This window comes from Leptidea sinapis, chromosome 4 (genome assembly GCF_905404315.1).
Source record: "Leptidea sinapis chromosome 4, ilLepSina1.1, whole genome shotgun sequence".
NCBI lineage: Eukaryota > Metazoa > Arthropoda > Insecta > Lepidoptera > Pieridae > Leptidea > Leptidea sinapis.
The window spans coordinates 11,156,186-11,178,680 of NC_066268.1; the positions used below are offsets into that span (position 1 = coordinate 11,156,186).

General features: G+C 34.6%; 1 long non-coding RNA gene across 1 annotated transcript; it reads left to right on the top strand.

The window, feature by feature from the left end:
* Positions 1–10,903: 10,903 nt before the first annotated feature.
* LOC126980087 (uncharacterized) lies at positions 10,904–11,628 on the top strand. The gene is made up of 2 exons (XR_007732955.1): positions 10,904–11,124; positions 11,395–11,628. It is a non-coding gene; the product is annotated as an uncharacterized LOC126980087 (long non-coding RNA).
* The last annotated feature ends 10,867 nt before the right edge of the window (positions 11,629–22,495 follow it).

Consider the following 22,495-nt stretch of genomic DNA (forward strand, 5'->3'; position numbering starts at 1 on the left):
AAAAGTAAAAACATCAGGTGAAGACGGTGATGACAGTTTGCTGAAGAAGGAACAGTATGTTTTATGGTGGCTTCTTAAATATGTATGGTAAGTAATAAATATTTAAAAAAAAATTTTAACTGATCTTCATAGAATTAGTGAATAAATTTAACTAAATATTCTTGTTCAGTTCTTATAATATCTAAACCATTTAAACAACACTAAGAGTGCTTTCACACTATGTCTGAGTCCGTGAAAACATAGGACTATTTCTATGGCAGTTTATGCACTAGATCCATCTTCCATCATCCAATTTCTTTAGGTCAACCGTGGAAATAGTTCTATGTTTACTTCGAATATGTGCATCTCGTATGTAGTGCGAAAGCGCTCTAACTTCTACTACCTAGTCAAGTACAAAAAGTAAAGCTAAAATAAAAATATATAATAATCTGCCAAACAATATTCAATGCATAAATAATGAAAATGAATTTATTAAAATACTGAAAAACTTTTTATTAGTAAAGTGCTACTATGCAGTAAATGATTTTTTAAACGAGCCTAACTAAAATAAATAAAAATATGGGTCTCCCTACTACGGTCTGCTGTTCAGACCAAATTGTGACACCCAAACTGGGTATCCATAATATACTGCCTTGTATAATAATTATAGTATTAACTCCAAATGTTATATTTACGGACTATATTTATGGAATTGCAATAAATTGAAATTGAAAAGTCTTTTTCACTGGTGTGGTTAGTCATTGCTGATAAAAACACTGGTAAGAAAGGGAATCATAAATTTTAATGCTTAGTTATATTTAAAAAATAACAGACTTACATAGCATAATAATATACCTACAACATTGAATAAGTTTACGTTTTTAGTTTAAATATTGCTCCAGTGATTGTGCCGTGTCGTTGTATGAGACATATTTTCTGATCACTTTCCAAGCTGACGGTGGGTGGTTTCAAGTTTGGTTGAAGTTTGCAGGCCTGTTCAGAAATTGCTACAATAATTCCAGCAGAATCCACATGAGCTGTACCTTTAGCAGCTAAACAGAGTCCTTGATGGTCAGCAAAGAGGCAACCGCTTACATTAGATGTCGCCATTATTTCCTCCACTACTTTGTCTAAATCCTTCTCCATTATAATTTTTTCCAAGTTTGTAACTTTGTAATAATCTATTTATTGTCAAATTGTCTATTTGCACCTATTATTTCAAAATTCAAATCAAAACATTTTTGAAATATGAATTCTCATTCTCAATAATTATTATGATTTCTGAATCACAACAAATCACAACAATCCATCAGTGTCAAGTGTCAACTGAGAAATGTCTACTTGTACTGTCAATTGTCAATATTGTAATGGTCATTATCAACTACCAATCCATTTCGCTCAAGAGTCAGTTTCCAATTATTCTCAAAATAAGAGAATCTTTGAGAGAGTGCTGATGATGATTCCAGTATCAACATAGTCTTAATATGGATTTCAGGACATTCGGGAATCCCTCCTAATGAAAGTATAGATGCCTGTGCTAGATCAGCTGCTCCAACAGGTTCCCTTCAATGTTCTGAAATTGTCTCCCATGACTTGTGCACTACCCTGATACCCAAGATGAATGAGAGCTGGTCAAACGTCTGCCAACCTCAAAACTTCTAGAGGTAAATGTTATTGAGAACTCCAATTTATAATCCCTCAAAAACCTTGTTTCTCTAAATGTAGGAAACATTTTAAAAAGATGATCTTATTATAAGCTGCTAACCTCAACGTCTAAACCTCAAATGCACTCCACGTATTTCTAGCTAAAATTAGAGACCCTTTATGTTTGTGACCTTGATGAGTGAAACGTTGGTCATATTTTGCCCTTCAGTTGTCCTTGAATGCGTCAGAATGTCTTCTTCTCTGTTCAATTTTGTTCCCCATCCAACCTTCTTTGAATGTTTCCTCTCCCTAGGTTTCACTCTTTTTGTAAATACATATTTTGTGTAAATATATTAAAACAAATAAGATTGATCGAAGTTGTAAATATCACTTACTTGTGCTTAAAATTAATAATTCAAGAGATTTTATTTGGTTTTTTTAGGTATATTTGTTTCAGATATATAAGAAAATAAATCTATGTTCTTAGAACCGATCACTACCGATAAATTAAGAAAACATATACTCAAAGCTTGGTAGTCTACATTAACGTGACATTGGCTAAATTGTAGTGTGTCTTTCAGAGAAGCCATAGTATGAAGAATAGAATAGATTTTTTTTTGTATAGAAGTTAATATGGAAAACTGCTCGTTAGTCGTTACCCTCTTCCACACAAGGGTCACCTGATCACAGACTTCCTTTTTATTTGGCCCGCACTCAATTAACAAGTTAATAGCTTCGGAGGAATCACAAGAGCGTTCCCGAAACTCCACCCTTGCCTCAAAATTAATTATATTATTATAAATTAAGTCAACACCAGCACCGGATAATCAGCAATAAGTAAATTACTACTACATAATGATCGAGTAAGAGACCTACATAATAGATTCAACATTATTAAAAAAAAATAATGTACCTACGTTTAGTTCCAGAGCCTGCTTAACGTAAGTTAGCATTGAAAAAGGGCGGAAAAATTAGATTATCTAAACCAAAATTACTGTTGAAAGGTGTATAAATGTCCACCTATTTTAATACGTGGTGATTTAATAACTATTTATAATTTTAATACATTTAAGTGGTAATTAATTAATCAGTAGTCAGTACAAATATTATAAATAAAAAAGTTTATTATGTTTGAATGTTTCTTACTCCTCCAACATAAACTTCTGAACAAATTTTAATGATATTTTGAATGCTTTGATGTGGAATAGGATATAGGTTACTTTTCTGTAGTTTTTCATTGAACTTGCCAGATAAGCTCACAACATCTTACGTAGGTACTTCACTTTGTTGAACTTACTATAGAAATCGTTGCAGAGCTTGGGTGACGGGCATGCTATTGTTGTAAGTAGGTACTATATTTTTTATTTATTTATTTATTTATTTATTTATTATATATAGACACTTTATCACATAATGTTACATTATATTTGGTCCCTACACTAGGCGTAGCCTGTCCTGTAGGCAACCAATTTACATCCTAAGGTTAACAATATGAACCGAAAGGTCAAAAAGTGCACTCTGTATATGTGTGTGTGTGTGTGTGTGTGTGCGAGGGTGAGTATCTGATTAATCATGTTACAAAGTATTAACATTATATGAATGCTAAGCTATCACTTTAAGAATAGCTTCCATGTCTGCATAAGTGAGTGTGTGTAACCATCTCTGTATTTTAAATTTGACCTGATGGACCGAGCAATTTTTAATAGAACATTTTAAATTTACCTTGTTGTATATATATGTATGTAAGAATGGGCTAAATCTACTTGCAAATGTTGTATTTATTATTGGTGTTGGAATCTTGTACGAACGGCTATCTAGTAGGTTTTTATAATTAGGCAAATTCAAGACCTCCTTATGCATGCTTGTCATAACACGCAAGATAAATATACCTCGGACAGAAAGAAGTTCTAAGTCTTTATATAGTTTATGTGTTGGTTATCTAATAGGTTTTTTAAAAATCACTTTAAGGACAGCTCTCTGTGCTCTTTCTAAGAGTATCATGTGTGAAGTAGCCGGCCCTCCCCATACGGTGATACAATAAGATAATACAGATTGACCGATTGCAAAATAAATGGTTTTTAGCAGATTTAAAGATGCCGAAGCGCGTAAGTTCTTAAAAATATAGATCAACTTGCGCACTCTTTTCGCTGTTGTATTAAGATGTTGCTTAAAGTTTAAGTTTTCGTCCATGACGACTCCTAAGTATTTTATATGAGTAGTTCTACTTATATTATTGCAAGAGCAAGGGCCAGATAGAGCAACAGGACATGTGTGGACTTTAATATCAAAAATGTGGGAAGGGGATGAAGTTTTCGTTTTATGGAAACAGATGTACTGTGTTTTAGTGAGATTTAAGGTGAGAAGATTATTTTGTAGCCAAGTTGCAATATTCCTCATTCCTTGTTCCGCTGTGTGTAGTGCAGTATCCCAGTTTTTCCCGTAAAATAAAAGAGCTGTATCATCGGCATAACAGATTACGTCAGAGCTGGATACTTTAGTTTTGATGTCATTTATATACAAAAGGAATAACGTGGGGCCTAATATACTTCCTTGGGGGACGCCAAAATCTATTGTACTTGAATTGCTTTTCTTATGATCCACTATAACACACTGAGTTCGGCACATTAAATAGCTTTTGAACCAGTTCAGGCAATTACCTCGAATACCTAGGAGCTCAAGTTTTCGTAAAAGTATAGGAATACAGACTGTATCAAAAGCCTTCGCGAGGTCTAAAAATACACCGATACATGCTTGCTGCTTATCTAGTTTGGAAGAAATAATTTTTGTTACTAAGTCTACAGCGTTTTCCGTTGATTTTTTAGTGCGAAACCCGAATTGTCTGTCAGATATTATTTTATGTGCGTCAAGAAAACTTGTCAATCGCTTGTGTACTAGTTTTTCCAAAATTTTTGAGAATGATCCTAATAAAGAAATCGGTCTATAGTTCGTAAGGTTCAATTTGTTACCCGACTTATGAATAGGAACAATTGCAGCCATTTTCCAGGCAGTAGGAAAAATGCCTTGTGATAAACTTAGATTACATATGCTTGTCAGGGGGGGAGTAATATATTTTTTGCTAATATTCAAAAGGCGGTTTGATATTCCATCCAGTCCAGGAGCACTGTCAAGATTAGAGTTACTTATCAAGGATTCAATTTCTCGTTCATCAGTGGGTCCTAAGAAAAATGATTGCGCTGGAGTATTTTCGAGTATTATCTTACTAGCGAGTGAAACTTCTGTTTCATTGCATGCTGTGAGTATCTTGTTTGCAAGAGTTTTACCTATGCCTGCAAAATATTCATTGGAATAATCCAGAGATTCCGTTACAGTATCTTTAATATTGGTGAGTTCTAGTGGTACTTGGTTTATTTTCTTGGTGTGGGAAATTGTTCTTATACTCTTCCAGAGCTTTTTAGGGTCGTGTTTGTTTTTTTCCAATTCAAATGACTCATGTTTGTGTTTTAGTTTTCGCAAAAGATCATAGTTAAAATTTCGGTAACGTGTGTAAATGAGTATGACCGTGTTATTGTTGGGATTATTACTAGTTAGTAATTCTGGATCGACTTATTCGTTTCTCTTCTAAATGTTTGCTCATAATGTTTGTTAGAATAGTATCAAAAACAGATACTGCTTTGTTTATATCAATGCTATTATAGACTTCTGTCCAGTCAGCCTGTCTTAATTCTTCTACAATGCGCTCTAGATTATAATTCTTTGTGAGTCTGCAAGTTTTATGTTGTTTGGTATCTTTAGTTACTATTCCGGCAATTACAATATCATGATCTGTAATATCTGATTTGTAAATAACTGACTCCGAGTGGTACTTAGAAGTTACGTGAATGTGATCTAGGCACGAATTAATTCGTGTAGGTTTATTTACGATAGGCTGAAGGTTTAGCTCTGCTAACAAACACAGATATTTCGCGCAAGTAGCCATTTGACTATCATCATTAGAGCAAATATTAATATTAATATCCCCAGCAACAATTACACAACGAGCATCTTTAATACTTGGATTACTGTAGCTAGAGAATCTAGAAAAGGCGATGTATTTATAAATGACGGCGATCGATACAGGGCTAGTAGGACAAGTTGATTTTTTAAAGTAATTTTTAAGCAATTTGCATCTTCAAAAACGGGCTCATCAACTTGCGGTGACCAACGTTCATTTACATAAGCAACTACGCCTCCTGCTCTATTTATGTATTTATTAGTTCTAAAAAAATTGTATCCCTCTATTTGGGGTATGGTAGAGTCCTCATGTATCCAGCATTCGGTCAATACTATAACGTCAAAGAGCATACAAAATCTAGACAGGGTCACCAAAAAGCTATCGAAATTACGTTGGATACTTCTGATATTAAAGGTCAGAATTTTATTATCAAATTTAGTGTTAACAAGAGTTCTACAACAGTCAGGACTATGTGCAATATGGCAAAAGTCATCGGGCGTATCGAGTTCTCTAAGAATTTCCGAATTAGCCATTGTCATGGTTATCAATCATAAGATTTGGAAAAATATCCATACTGAACGTTTGCCAAGATAGTCCAGGTGTAGTATAATATATAATATGTAATTTACTTAAATTTACTAGTTCGGTTAAGTATTTATGAGAGATATAACAGGTGAAGTGAATATTTAAATGTGATAAATCAGTTGGTGTTTGGAAGGTAGCGTGAGTGTTTTGTGTTGTGTTATATGTTGTGGGTGTGTTTCGTGTATAGTTTGTATTGAAAAAGTAATTAACAAAATAAAAAGCCAAAAATAAACTATGCAAATCAAAAGTACATAAAGAGATCACGAAGAACTTATTCAATGATGTCAGGGAAATACACTGCTTAGTGTGTAGTTTGTTGCTGTTGGTCTGGAAGCAAATTCTGAGAACCGAGAACGCGATCAATAGATATAGACCTATAGATGTGTACCTGAAGAAGTATATATTCTGTTAAGCGGTGACTTTAATATTAATTTGAGTAAGAAAAATACACTACCAGTATTAGATTCAGATTTTTGTTAAATCATATATTAATTATTAATCCAATTAGTAAATACAGTCGTGGTCAACTAATTAGGGACACTGTAGTTTAACCAAATTGTGAATTTATTTTTTATTTTCCAACGAGTCTAAACAAGATTTCATATCCCTTACATGTAAGTATAATTAGTCATTTATGTGCCCGATTATACAAACACTAACAACTTCCTAAACATTAAAACACTTTACAGTATAGCTGATAGATTATCACAGTGCTATTTGTTAAAAAAATGCTGGCTGGTCATTTAATTAGGGACACTGAGATATTGCGTTCTATTTTCAAAATCTGAATCTCATTGTTTTTTTATTTCTTCTCCTATTGTTTCGTGGTAGTTTTGGCAGCAATCAAGATTATTAATTTTAAGTTTTGAGAACTATTTTGAAGAAAAATAGGCAAAAATAAAAGTTGCGATGCAACACTACGAAAAATCATCATGAAGTTTGTCGAGCGTGGTTGGTCATACCGAGGAATAGTAGAATATTTAAATTGTAAAAAACTATGGTGTGCAATGCAGTGCAACATTTCAGGTGCAACAACACAGATTTAAATGTGCCCAGATAAAAAAAATCGAGAAAAACAACTCCGCAAGAAGATAGAATGATAACCAGGATAGCTAAAAACGATCGATTTTTAGGCTCTGTTTTAATTAAACACGAAGTGTTTGGGGCGGACGAAAGAGCCGCTGTTACAGCGAGGACCGTTAGACGACGTCTGATAAAAGCAGGGATGTTCGAAGGAGTGGCTCGCAAAGTACCGTTGTTGAAGAAAGAACATAGAAATGCACGTTTGACGTTTGCACGTAAATATTTACATTGGACCTTCGCCCAATGGCAACATGTATTATTCTCTGACGAAGCCAAGGTTAATTTCATATCTTCAAATGGAAGGAAATACGTACGGCGTCCTGTAAAAGCGGAAATGAATCCAAGATTCACAAAAAGCAGGTAAAACATGGCGGTCCAAGCATTAAAATGTGGGGTTCATTTGATGGGACCTGTGAGGAAAGTTCAGGGTAATTTAGACCAACATCAATACAAGGCAATATTAGAGGAAACTATGCTTCCCTACGCTGAGGAACATCTCCCTATTATATGGACGTTTCAGCATGATAACGACCCGAAACATACCACCCGTTCAGTCAAGTCGTTTCATAACAGTCAGTCGGTATCAGTGCTAGATTGGCCAGCAAATAGCCCGGACCTCAACCCAATTGAGCACCTTTGGCACGAAATCAAGAAAAAAGTTGCCACTTATCGTACCATATTTTAAGATGAACTTAATGAAGGTATTCGTGGGGCATGGGCAAACATTCCTGTCGAAACATGTCAGAAACTGATAATGTCTATGCCACATCGGTGTCTAACGATTATAACTAGTAAAGGTTTTGCTACTGGGTTATTTTACACGTAATAAAATGGAGTTGTTAAAGAAATTAAAATACTGGAGATTACTAGTTTTGTTTAACTCTATTTTTCATTTTACTTTACTTTCCTTAATTAAATGTCCAGCTACAGAATTATACCTTAAATTGTATACATGGTTAACCTTGGATATTAAACACTTTTTTCTATTCATTTAATCTTATTTACAGCCATTTATTGCATAATACTTGGACCAAACTATGCAAATAATAGTTACTGAGAAATCAATAGGGTTTTTATATTTATATGTAGATTACCAGTTATTTCTCTTCACTATCTTGAATGTCCCTAATTAATTGACCACGACTGTATATCTGATTACCTGATACGCTAATCAGCGTAATACGGTAATCACCCACTCTAGTAGATGCTAAGAATATATATATATATATATATATCCCAATGAGATAATATTTTATTTAAAAGAGTATTAATAATTTTATACTTTTTTTTATTTGGTCTCAATAAAACTTAATTCCTTCTCAAAAAGTTTGGAGTGGTCATAGTTACCGAAATTATTTTAATTATTATTAATTGTCCTACAGACTCTGTTCTGTCAATCGAAAAAAAAGATGTAAGTATTCGGAAAAAATGTTGTCTAAAGTCATCGAAAATGTGTAGGTACCTAATCAAAGTTAATCAGTTAGTATTGAAGCAAAAACGTATTTCTGAATGAATTTATTTAGTAGTAATAAAAAATGATAAGAAATTGAATCGTATTTGTGTAAACAGCTTTTACATTACCGCTGTATAATTGACATTAGCGCACCTCTTACCTCATCATACTAAAAGCAAACCAGTGGGAGGCTCCTTTGCAAAGTATCCCGGCTAGATTATGGGTACCACAACGGCGCCTATTTCTGCTGTGGAGCAGTAATGTGTAAGCATAACTGTGTTTCGGTCTGAAGGGCGCCGTAGCTAGTGAAATGACTGGACAAATGAGACTTAACATCTTATGTCTCAAGGTGACAAGCGAAATTGTAGTGCCGCTCAGAATTTTTGGGGTTTTTCAAGAATCCTGAGCGGCACTGCATTGTAATGGGCAGGACGTATCAATGATCATCAGCTGAACGTCCTGCTCGTCTCGTCCCTTATATTCATAAAAAAAAAATTACTCGTTTATCTATTTACATAGAGCAACACGCCGTACGAAGCGAGACTAATGATCAAGTGTGCTTTTCATTCAATTGTTGGTGTGTAACAAAAAAACAACCTACATACTTCAAAAACACTATTCCAAAACAATAGATATAATATGCACTAAAAAGTATAAAAATAATTGCGTATTTTTATACAATCTAATTCTAGTTACGATTGTTTAGTTGAGTTATTTTAAAACACGAGAAGCACCAGCTTTCAAATAAAAAAAGAATTATCAAAATCGGTTCACCCAGTCTTAAGTTTTGAGGTAACAAACATAAAAAAAAATACCGACGAATTGAGAACCTCCTCCTTTTTTGAAGTCGGTTAAAACAAGGTCAGGTTAGTACTTAGGTCAGGTTAGTACATTTTGACGAAGTGTATCTGAACACGTTAGGTAGATATTTAGAAAAACTTGAGATTTTTAGAAGTGATGAAAAGATAAATAATTTTCCAGACGCAGAACGAAAAAATCTATTTTCAGCAAGATGGGGCTCCGGCTTATAACAGCCAGAGAAGTCGCATAAAGTCTTCTTGAAGTAAAATGTTACATCTACAATATTTATGGTACTTCTTCTCCATGTGGCATAGCCGTGGGACGCTCTGTGTCAATATAGCGTGGAGAACGATACCTGGTTCATGCGTCATTCTTGTGAACCGGCGCGCGCTACTTGGGGTGTTAGTTGATTCTCTTATCGCGACCTTTCTCTCATTTTAATGGTACCTAATAAATCTTTAATATGTACCATCATTTGTTCATAAATGTTAATGTTATGAAGATTTTTTTTTCGTATTTCACTTGTATGATGACAATATATTTGCGTTGATGTTGTACTCATAGCTATTCTATTTTTTACTAAAGACCTTCTAAACTTACTAAAATGAAACAACCTACCATATATAGGTACCTCAAACTTTAAAACGATTCGGTCACATTTATTATCATCAGAGGCACTATGTAAGCTTATTAACGTGTGATTGGAAGCATTGTCCCTCCCTTACTCAAACCAATTTTCTTACTTAATAACTTACCACTACCACATGAGTAAATTAACTTCTATAAGTTGCTTCGCGTTAAATTACTGAGCTGGACATAGTAGATTGTTAACCGAGGGTCGAAAGAATCAATTCCCGAGGTATTTAGACGCCCGAGCGCAGCGAGATCGGCTATAGTCCGAGTAGGAATTGATACTTTTACACGAGTTAAACACTCTACTTTTCATTTCGAATATGAGGAAAATAAAACTAGTTTTTTATCTAAGCACAGATTAGTATCCCGCCAATTTATGTCGACTTTTTAAATTTCAAATATGGAACTTACCGCGTAATTGTTGCGGTTTATTCCGTTCAAAGAAGTTTGCGCTAAGTTCACACTGGCTGTTTAGAAAATCACATGGCCGCAGCATATTTTTTTAATTAGTTCTTTTTTACATAAAACTCTTTACAGCAGTTCTATTTTTAAAGTTCATTCCGGCCCTTAGGTGGGAAGTAATTTGTATGAGTTTTTCCCTCTCTATGCAGGGAAGCAGCATTTTCCACCCAATAATCAGATCAAAACAACATTACTTTCCGAGTATGAGTAATGAAAAATATATTACAAACAATATGGCTATAATGTTTTAAGATTTTCGAATTTAAAAGTACATATTTGTACTGATGTCATTCATACAACATGCATAACAGAACGATGTAACATATTATTATTATGTCAGTGACCGAATCGAAACCAGTTTTACATGTTCAGATCAAAACACTAAGTTGGAACCTAAATGTTATACTGTCTACGATGCTGGAGTTCTTAATTTATTATTTGTTTGGCGCCATTTGTTTTGTTATTATTTACGAAGTTATACTTTACTGTCGAAATGATCATAGTTTATTTTACGCAGGAGTGAAAGTCTTCGGTATGTATTAAATAGTTTATAGTAAACTTTATTAAATATCATATTGTTTGCATTCTGGGTGATTGTTGGCAAATATTGTGCAATCGACAACGTTATTGTTTCGAATATAAACGCTAGAATGGCAAGTATTTTTTTAAATGCCGCCAGAATTTGCATCTATATTTTATACTATATTATACCTAGTTGTGGAGTATTTATGAAAAACCTAATATTTTTTTAGTTTGCTATTGACAGCAATGTATTGACTGGTATTATTTTATTTGCTTACAGTGAGATTATGGAAAAAAGAAATGGCGCCGACGGTGTCATTTTTAAAAGTCGTGGACGTGACAAGCCATGAGGAAGATCTTGTTTAGAAATATTTACATAGCGGGTGCTCGGCGGACTGCAATGAAGATATACTTCTATCTCATTTTGTCTGTCTGAGACACAAACCTCTATAGGTATGTTGTTAGGTCAAACTTTTGTTAATTTGTTTTATTTAAATAAACGTAAATTATGTTTTTTTTTGTTTTAATTAACAACATCTAGGTATTATTTAATCAGATTAAATTGGTATACATCGCGATTTCTTATTGTAAATAAAGATGATAATATTATGTAAAATAATAAGGAAATAATAATCTTCGAGCGTGGGATTGGAGTAAACAAACCGATTTTAAGAACGAAGTTCTTTTACGCGGTTTGTAGTAGAGTGAAACGGAAGATTATGTAACGTAACGAAACAGCGTTATGGACCCACTCGTAATAGTTCGGGTGTTTTCGACAAGTGCTGGACGTATATTCTTACGTTATAAATCAATATATTCTTGATAATGTTATGTATACTTATACATAAGCAAATTAGCAAATTTAGGTACCTACAAGAAACTGTGATAATCACAAGGTTAACTAATGTTAACCTTGTGATTATCTACCTAGTGATTACAAGTTTATATTTGTTTCTAATGGAACAAACATAAACTTGTTATGCCTACCACTCGGTAAAGTCGAAGTAAGTCTTTTGTTGGGCGATAGCTTTTACCACATGATCCCGAAAATGTACAAAACAATTGTGTTACGAAATTCAAAAGAATTGTTAGTAAACGTTTGTGCGGTAAAGGTATAATAAATACAATTATTGACTTTTATATTGAAACCACAGATTATCCCAAATTACATTCTTTTACGAAGAATAAAGAAGCCCGCTAAGTTTCTTGCGCCCGTTTTCTCAGGACTGAGGCATACTTTTTGGAAATGGGTCATGGAGTATGACTTTCAAAAATTGATTTTAAATCCTATTTTGACAAAAAAAAAACATTTCAATTTTAGTTGTGAATATATTTATTCATTGCTACTGCACAGCTCAAGGTTCGTCGGGTCAAATCTGCGGGGAAATTGTGAAAATAATTATTATGCAGGAGTTTTTTTTAAGCTTTTGGAACGAAGTACTTTTACACATTGTACGCAGGGTGCTTACCAAAAGATAAAGGTCTCAATCTTGTCGTTATTTGTTATCATAAAAAAACTCGGCTTGTAGTAGCGTGAACCGAGAAAAAATATGACGTAAATTTATTGATGTAGGCGTTACTTTGCAGAAATCCATAATAATACAAATGATTTGAGTTTTCTTCAGTGTTAATTCCGCCAATATTTGTCTTTAAACAATTCGACACGTGTTTCGCCTCTACACAAAGCATCCTCAGGACGTGTTGTATCTCCAAAATCTAGCGTGCCAGATTTGGCGATAAAACGATGACGTAACGAAATATTATATTTACAATATTACATTCAATGTGTGAACTACTTAGTAACTAGTTCTAGCAATGGACAGTTGGTATAAGATTCCTCGGATCAAATTGTAGTTTATTTTGTACAGATAGTGGGGATGATATCCTAACTTGTGGCGTGTCGTGCGAAGATGGAATTCGGCTGCAGGAATCAGGTTGAACAGCTCTTCGGAACAATCTCCGTGATAAATCCGTAATCCGTCCATACGCAATGCCAAGTGATCCAGCCGTTCACAGAGCACTGGGTCCCCGACAATTCAAGCTGCTCTACTTTGCTCGCGGTCAAATGGATAGAGCTGATACTGTGGTGCGCCAGAAGTTGTTTACAATTATTTTATCACGAAATCCTCAAGTAAAAGTAGAGTTATTTACTAACTATCTGAAGTGGATGTCATTTCTTCCCAATAATTGATCCTTAATAGCGACACTATCGAATGGTGTAATAGGATATGTTTCTTTTAAATCAAATGGTGGGTACAAATATTGATTATTCAAAACCTCAATGATTTATATTAGCTGTATCAGTTTCTTTCAAAATCGGGCTTGAGACTACTTTGAATACGTTTCGCTATTCCTTTCGTTTCGGGTTTGGCCAGACACGCTCACTTGAAAATTTTATTATACTGTTATTAAGTTAGTTATTCTATGTTATTATTTCCGTAAAATTTAAAAATCATCTAAGAATCATCAAGAAATATAATTATATAGATTACAAAAAGAGAGACAGAGCAAAGTAATAGCCATAGATTCGCCAAAACGCTTTTTCATTAAGTCACAAAACATACGAAAATTAAAATCAACTTATCCGTTTACATTACATTTGGAGTTGAGTAAAAGGCTTGAGGATCTGCATTCCTTACTGGACACCCCCATCGTACACTTTTTACGCAATGTTTATAATAAGAAAAAATAAATTAAGTTAAGGTCAAGGTTTAATATTTAGAAAATATTTTTTAATCGACTTCAAAAAAGGAGGAGGTTCTCAATTCGTCTGTATTTTTTATGTTTGTTACTTAAGAACTTTGATCTCTCGCCTATCGCCTCCACACTTCGCGCGTGCTACCCAAGCACATCTCATCTACCTTTATGTAATAACAAACCTACCTTATCTGACACCGACTCTAAAAAAAAGCAATAATCGTTACTAGAATTAGATTGTATAAAAATACGCAATTACTTTTATACTTTTAGTGCGTATTATATCTATTGTTTTGGAATAGTGTTTTTGAAGTCGGTTTTCATGTATTTTTTTCTGTATATATTGACATAAGTTCTAATTTATTAATTATGATGTGTTATTCGTTTAAATCCGTCGTCGCTCCTACAAACAGTGCAAACGCACGTCCAAAAGCTAAAATAATATTATTAGAACACCTTGTGGTACTTGTTCGCGTTCAACAACCCATTTCCTCGTATTAGTCACTGCGAAAAGTATGCTCAACAAAATTATAAACACTATTTTTAATCTCAGCATTCCTGTAATAATATTTTTTGGAGGCGCAAATATTATGATAAATGTATTCACAGATACGCGGCGGTCATGCCAAGAAGGTAGGTAATTGTCCTGAGAAATGAGCTCGTGTTGAAACGTTTAAACTTTAAAGACACGCGTCACAAATTGAAACGATTTTGTAAACTAATGGCGGACAACCACTCCTCACAACTCATAAATGGGAAGATCCGTCAGCTGTTGTCAACAGAAAATCGTGGAGCTTATATTTTGATGGAAATTAATTCTATGTACATAATACAGTTCATCTAGAAATCTCGGACCGAATTCGGATATTGCTTACGCACTAGTCCGATCTCTGATCCAATTCCAAGCAATTCAGGGGCCATTTTTTGGCATACGGCATTTTACGCTGAGCCACAGAGCATTCACGTCGTTGGTCATGAGTCCTTTTAATCGGCGTCAATAATTTCTGGACACTTAATAATTGGGACAATATATATATTAATTATAATTATACGATTTTTATTACAAAAACATGTACGTTTGTATCGTTAGAACCCTATTCTTTAGTTTCGTACAATTAATAATTATATCATTTAGCCGATTTAACCAATAAGCCGTTATTTAGCTGGCTAATTTTAAATGTTTAGCTGGCTGGTTAATTTGGCAGAAAAACTGATAGCTGAACAAGCCTATGAACTACACTGGATGCCTGCAGCGCCCCCCGGCTACTTATCCTACCGCCCCGCTGCCTCTGTGCTCGAACGCAGATGATTCAAATAGTACTATGGCTACTTCGGACCGTCAATAATTTTCTCCGGAACGGAGATTAACGGTTGACGGAAAGAAATCGGATGGCGGAAGCCGGATCTAGTGCGTAAACTATCATAGAAATAGTTCTACGACTGCTCCGGACCTTATTTTCGCGGGTACGGATCGGACTCTGAATCGGATTTAGTGCGAAAGCGCTATAAGGCTAATCAAACATTATGCTTATTTCATTCATCATTGTTCAGAGAACACAAACTTTCCTTTTTAAGGAATATTCGCTTAAATTAATCAAAAACATACTTATAATGTGCTTATATCCCAAATGAAAATATATATATTCATTTAAAATTTCTTAAATTAAACTTATATTAAGATTTTCAACTGGTTTACTTCACGTACCAAGAGAAAGTAGAGATTTCTTGGATATTGGTTTTGGAAATGCGATCCTATACGTGGACAAAAAGTTCAAAAATATCGTTTTCACTGATGAATCAATTATCACTACTCATAGCTCCAAAGAAGCTTCACAAGTAGTCAGAACTGCAACATGGTATTCATCCTGCGTTGGTGATGGTTTGATTTAAAGTGGCTTATCAAGTAGTAACAAGTTTCATCTATCTGAAAAAGGAGTGAAAACTCCAGGCAAAGTGTTTCAAGAGGTTGTGTCGTGTTAGCAATACGTTTTTTTGCGCCTGGTCACAAGGAACGAAGCCAAGCTTGACTGTAAGTCATTGTTCCAAACTTTATATGAGCTGAAAACTGGACCCGTCTATTCCAGATCTGATCTCCTAGGGCTACAAATTATGGTCAGTTTTAGAATTAATATAGAAGAATTAGAAGGCCTGCTCTAAACGACAGGCAGACATCGAGTCGCGCAATCTCTAGAACAAGCAGACTACTTTGCCCATGCACACAAGCCGTAAGTCCATCCATTCCTGACCAGGCAGATTGAACGCCTACAGCATATCGAAAGGTAGTCATTGAATAGAATTATTTTTATTTATTGCTAAGACTTCATACGACTGATTACGTTTCGGTTTTGGGGATCGCGTGGCACCTGCAACTCTGTATACTTATACATATCCTGTAACGGTCCTAAATCTGACGGTCTAGTGTAACGCTGAATAAACCTAACGCTTAGCTAAAGTAGACAGCTCGTGCGGTGAGTGGCCCGAACGTCCATTTAAAAGCTTTGCATAAAAAATACCTTGTATACCCTGCAAATGTTTCTTTGAAGTCAGTATTTTTTTTTGTTTTCTGGTTTCACTACTTGGAAGATGAATTGTATATGTATAGGCACATAAACGAATTTTCTAGAAATTGTGATAATCATAATGCTGGCACCAGGAACAAGCAGGTTTGTTATGCCTACTACTCGTCTAAGTCGAGTTTGTAAATCTTTTGTGGGGCGATGTATATGACTTTACAATTTGATCCCAAAAATGTTCAGAACGAATAGTATAACGAAATTCAGAATAATTATTAAAAGACGTTTATGTGGTAAAGGTACACATTATACAAATGATTTTCTTAATGATACCACAGATTGAGATGGAGCGACCGCCAACAGCCAAAAAAAAGCCCCCGAGTTCATTGCGTCCGTTCTTCTCAGGTTTGAGATATAAATTTCCGAATGTGTGGTAGTTTATGGCGTTCAATAATTGATTTCATATCCTATTTTGAATAAACTAAAGGCTAACCTTAAAAACATACGAAAATCTTCAAACGTTGGAAAAAAAATAAAATTCATTCTCTGTGGTTTCTAGTTTACATTAGAACGAAGCTCGTAAAACTTTACTAGCCGCTTCATTGGTTTGGAGCCGTGAACATAAATCTATCATACTCCAGAAATGTATCGAGTACAGGCACGGATTCATCTTCGCTGGAGAACTTACAATTACCTATTATTGATTACAATAATAATATAAAGACACGCTATTTGCTCTAATGTTATGGAGATTATGATTGTCAATATCTAGACGTTGTTGCAAACGTCGTGATCACGGAGTGATTAAATTTAAAAGCGACTTTTTGGTAGTTATTAGCAGATACAACAATCGATCCTATTTCTCAGTTTATTACTGTGCCTACCTTCACTATTATAACTTTGATTTCCGAACATACTCGCGGTAATGAACGTTAAACTACATATGAATACTTCGGTTACTACAAATTCGGTTACACAACAGGATTTCAGTCAGCCCAGTCAGCTTTCTTGTTTCCTGCACTTGGTAATCTCAATAGTCTCCAGAAGTAAAATTGCTTACATCAGGCTTTTTTACTGTAACTAACCTATAATTATCCAGCAAAAAAAATAATGCTTAGGAACTGAGATTGAGAATATCGAAGGAGATCGTTAGAGACCACAGTGTTAGCCTTATCCATATAGTAATATAATTTGATTTCTCTTTTACTATAAATGAGCGGTTGAAAACATGGAAACCCATAAGTATGGAATGTGAAATCATTCGTCATGCTCGCACAGAACAATGAATTTATGTTAATCAATTATGAACAATTCATTTCGTGAAGTTAATTTCAGCTAAGAAAAATAATATGAATTTCAATTTAAATGCATCAAAGCAACAAAGACAAATGAACTTAAAACAAAATTTGGCAACGAGAACGTGCGCAGAAAATAACAACAAAGTTTTTCTGAGGAATTCACAATGCCAAACAACAATGTGACAGGTGACAGCATAATAAATCTGTAGTGGGTATATGTTTTTAAAAATGGTCGAATTTAATATTGGAATCTTAAAATAGTCGCTTATTGTTTCGTGCTTCGACTAGTTCTTACACAAGTGCGTTGGTAGTGGTTGTATCAACATGATCCCCTCGATGGATGGCGCTAATCTGGTTGCAACTTATTGCATTCTCTTGATGCTTCTGGTATCACTCTGGGCTTTGTACTCAGTGTTCTAAAAGAGTAAGTTTCATTTTATTTATAACACTTATCAATTCAGCCTTTTCGTCTACTTAACATTTTCATTCTTAAATTGCTGTTTATAAAACTTTAATAGTATAATTAATATATTTTTATGATTAAGATTATGTGCCTTATTTAAGTTCTTTTGATGAACATTAAAAGCGTTAGCTTTATATCCATTTCATATATTTTAAATAGGTAATATTCTTTCGAAAGTGATCAAAATCTATACCACTCTAACTTTGAAATATAATGCGTTAGTGATGGGAAGAGTACCTACTTAATAATTTATTCCAAGCTACTTCTTAAATCAATCATACTTCTTTTGTTAATCTTTAAAGAATAAGCGGGAATAGTTAATAATTTAAATTCTAATAGGGCTCGAGAAATCGGTATTTCAAGAGATAGATAGGTACTCTAGACATAAATATCGTCCTTAGGCATAAAGAAATTATTTTTATTTACCTACATTTACAAAATAATACAATTTGCATACAAAATATCAACAATAAAAATCACTCTGCAGTTTAGTGAGTGTAGGTGTACTTAGTTAATTATTTTGATATTAAGTATTGTTTTTAAAACTGTTAATAATATAATGTCGTACCTTCTTATATAGAAATAGTACACTATAAAATTAGTGTGCTTTAATAGTCACAGGCGAGTGCGATAAGGGAATCGAGTGTGTTATGCACGGTGCAACCAACCTTAATGATTAAAAATACCTCTATAATTAAGTGAATATTATTGAAATTATTAGTTAATGTTTTTGTAAAATCAAATGTACACTACCATAATAAAGGTGTTATATTTTTTAAAGAAAATATGTATAGGTGTATAGGTAGTACAAATTAATGTAATTAAGTCATTAAAACTAATTGTATCTGTTATAAATAATTACGGTTAAAGTTCACGTTTCGTCTAGATACATATAAAGTAGTATGAGGTAAATATATCATAATCGAAATAGCAACAACTAATTACCTCATCACTGCTGTAATAGTAAGGACGAAAGCACGCAAGCGCTTAGGCCACCTGATACGCTTTTTTTTGAAGGTACTCATGTGGTATTGTCCTGGAAATACTGCACTCCATACAGTCCACCGTTTGGTTGTACGTAGAAAAAAAGTTCCTTGAAAATCGCACAGTAGAGGAACATCAGATATCCTGACGTGGGGATGATAATTGTGGCGTGTCGTGCAAAGGTGAAATTCGGCAACAGGAATCACGTCAAACAGCTCTTCGATTCATTTTACCCCATTCTGCGACCTTTTCAATAGAAGATTCGATAGAGGACCCATGTTTCTTCCGGCACTCGTCAACGATTTCGAGAGAGAGACCTGCATGGCCCGTGTAAATGGCATCTGTAGTACTGTGATCCACATAGTAGTTAATGGTGGAGGCGTATAACATGTCATTGATATGCAGAAGAAACAGTGTAGGAGATAGCGCGCGCAGCCTTGGGGAACTCCAGCGGTCACGGGCTTCGGGCTTGAGCAATAAATATCGCCTACGATCCGTATGCTGCGCTCAACGAGGAAATTACTGGTCCACTTGCATCATCCTTCGGAAAGCACAACTGACGGATGTTTTGAGAGAAGCGCTTGGTGCCATACGCGCTCAAAGGCGTTTGGTTTATCCAGACTAACTGCAGGCCTATTCCCCTACTTTCAATTTTGATTTTGATCGCCTGCTAATCGACTATGGTGAAAGCCTTACCGTCGATCGTTGATCAACTGGTAGTAGTAGTAGTGGTACTCTAGGAATAACAAGAGTTGGCGGCAAATTATGCATTCCATGATTTTGGAGAGCAGGGAGGTAATACCAAAAAAATATGCACTGACATCCACTCACGGGCACACGTTCAGAGCACAATGGGAGAAATGCTATCCAAGCCGCCCAACTTCTTTACCTCCAATATTATGAACGTTATGGGCTTATTACGGTACACTAGCTCGAACTGGAAAATCGAATGACCTTAATTTGTCTTACTCAGGTTCTGTATCTCGGTCGAGCAGATTGTGCATGGGAGATCCGAAGACATACTGAAATGGCAAAGTCTGCAAAAAGTAAATTGAATATAATAGTTAAATAGGAAAATATGTTATAAAATCAAGAAATAGCTCGTGCAGACTCTGGTGTCATCAATTATCGTAACGAATTGGGCAATTTTGCTTAAGTGGAGAGGAAAAAGATTGATGAAATGTGGTGCTGGCGAAGGATGATTGCAACATCTTAGCATAAAAGCTAGACTGTCAACAAACTTCTACCAGTAGGTCTTTCAGTACTTCGGCCACATTGACAGAATGGAAATGATCACGCGCCAACTTTTCTGGTGTCCAAGTCACTAAAGCCCTGAGGAAAGTCGAGGATAGGACAGAAAAGAGTGCAAAAACCTGGTTAAAATCGTAACTCAGATGATGAGATTGGCCACCTTATAAATGAAAAACACGACAGAGAAAAAAATGAGCCTAAGAGCGATGTAATAAGATGCGTGTTGCAGGAAGAATGTAATAAAAATAATAATTTTATAGTATTGATTCGAAGAAAAAGTCTAACAAACCTGTATATTAGGGTCTCATTATTAAACAAAGAGATGTCATTTCTCACTATTCATTGATTTTATACTCATTAGAACGAGTTTAAAAAGTGAAAAAATGGATCAAACAAGTAATTTGAATAAATTCAAAGCAACAATCACAAGAATCGGTGGTCTGTCAAACCCGATTTTAGGTCAAACTAGTTTGTCCAACGCCAAATCACTTCATCCTTTCGGCGATACGATAAACCGGTATAGACAAAGTTACTCCTATCGGTCTTTGGAGAAACCCGTTTAGCCTAGGCAGAACTAGTTGAACCTAACATGAACAAGCATACTTCAGGATTAACTGGTTTATCCTAGTATATACTAGTTCTACCTCCTCAAAAAATTGAGTCATACAGACTAACCTTTCAGTGAGCCTGGATGAGTATAATTTACCAAGCAGTCAGAAATTGCACCTTGCTTCCCAATTTACTTCAAAACAACACATAAAAGAGGCACAAGACACATACACATTCGATCATTAGAAATTCCAGACTATCAATGGATTTATTATTTAAGACAATCCAGAAGCCAGTATAGGTAACATATTGTTACAACTATGGGGTATCATGAGTAATTAAGTAACCTTGGAGCGACTCTAGAATACAATTTTGATATAGGTGACACAATCAATGCCAAATACAAGAAGTCTCGTCAGTCTTCACAACAAGATAGAAAATGAATAAATAAACAGAAACACAAAAATGTGTATAGTAAAATAATCTAAATGTTTACTTATAACTCTTAAGAGCAGTTGCATAGGTTTTCAAGCCTAAGGTAACTGTTTTTATTTGAAGACTCATCTTAACTCTTATTAAAACCCACACGTCACATCCGATTATAGTCCGTGACTAATTGTGGATTTGCCAGAAAAGAATAACGCTTACTATTAGGAGACGAAAGAAAGCGGTGAGGATGGCGTTTCTGAATAAGAACGAAAATTGTTCAATGTTAAAATTGATTCAACTGTGAAAAAAAAAAGGTATTTTAATAATCAAGTATGGCCCTGTGCATCAACGGTACGTCGGCTGGTGAAACACAGCGGTCAGTAGTGGGCCGACGCCGTCAGAAACCAGCAACCATGCCGATCAACGCGGAGACAGTGAACCTCGCCGCCACCTATATGATCCTGGTCATCCTACTCTTCTTCTTGTGGCTCCTCTACTCCGCGGTCTTCTAACTTCTACCAATTAACTGTAAGTTACCGTGACTTGTTTTCAACTTTAAAGTACTTCCTAATATCACCCGTGTTAAATATTTGTATTGAATAAGTTTAGTATAATTAAAATATACTTGATTCATTTTAATTATATACATACTGTTAGTAGGTTGAGTTTTAACACATACAAAGAAAAGTTTTATATTGTGATATAGTCACACCTCGGTATTAATTATTCGATTAATAGCAAGCATTAGATATTTTTTGTGAATCAAATGCTTTGCAGCGACATGACTTTGGAATCAATACCCAAGGCTTTTCCACGAAATGAATTTTACATGTTATTCATTTACGAAGTAAACACTACAAAATACAAGCACCAAAATCTTTGTTCGCAAAACGGGCTTCCCAAATTGTGTTAATAAGGAACAGAATTACGCTAATGGACTGCTCACTGCTGACTAGTAATCAATCATCACATTAATAATACTGTTGATTAATGAAATACAAAAATATAAAAGAAAATAATATTAAGACCAGTTTACCTCTTGAGCAATACGATATTTAATGAGCCCGTTTTTGATAGGCACGAGGATTCTTCTTTAAAACAGGGTGAGATACTGAATAAGTATGAATTTGAATTTGACGTACTCTATAAATGGTCCATCTATTGGATCATTCCAACCGCAAAAATAACATGGACAAA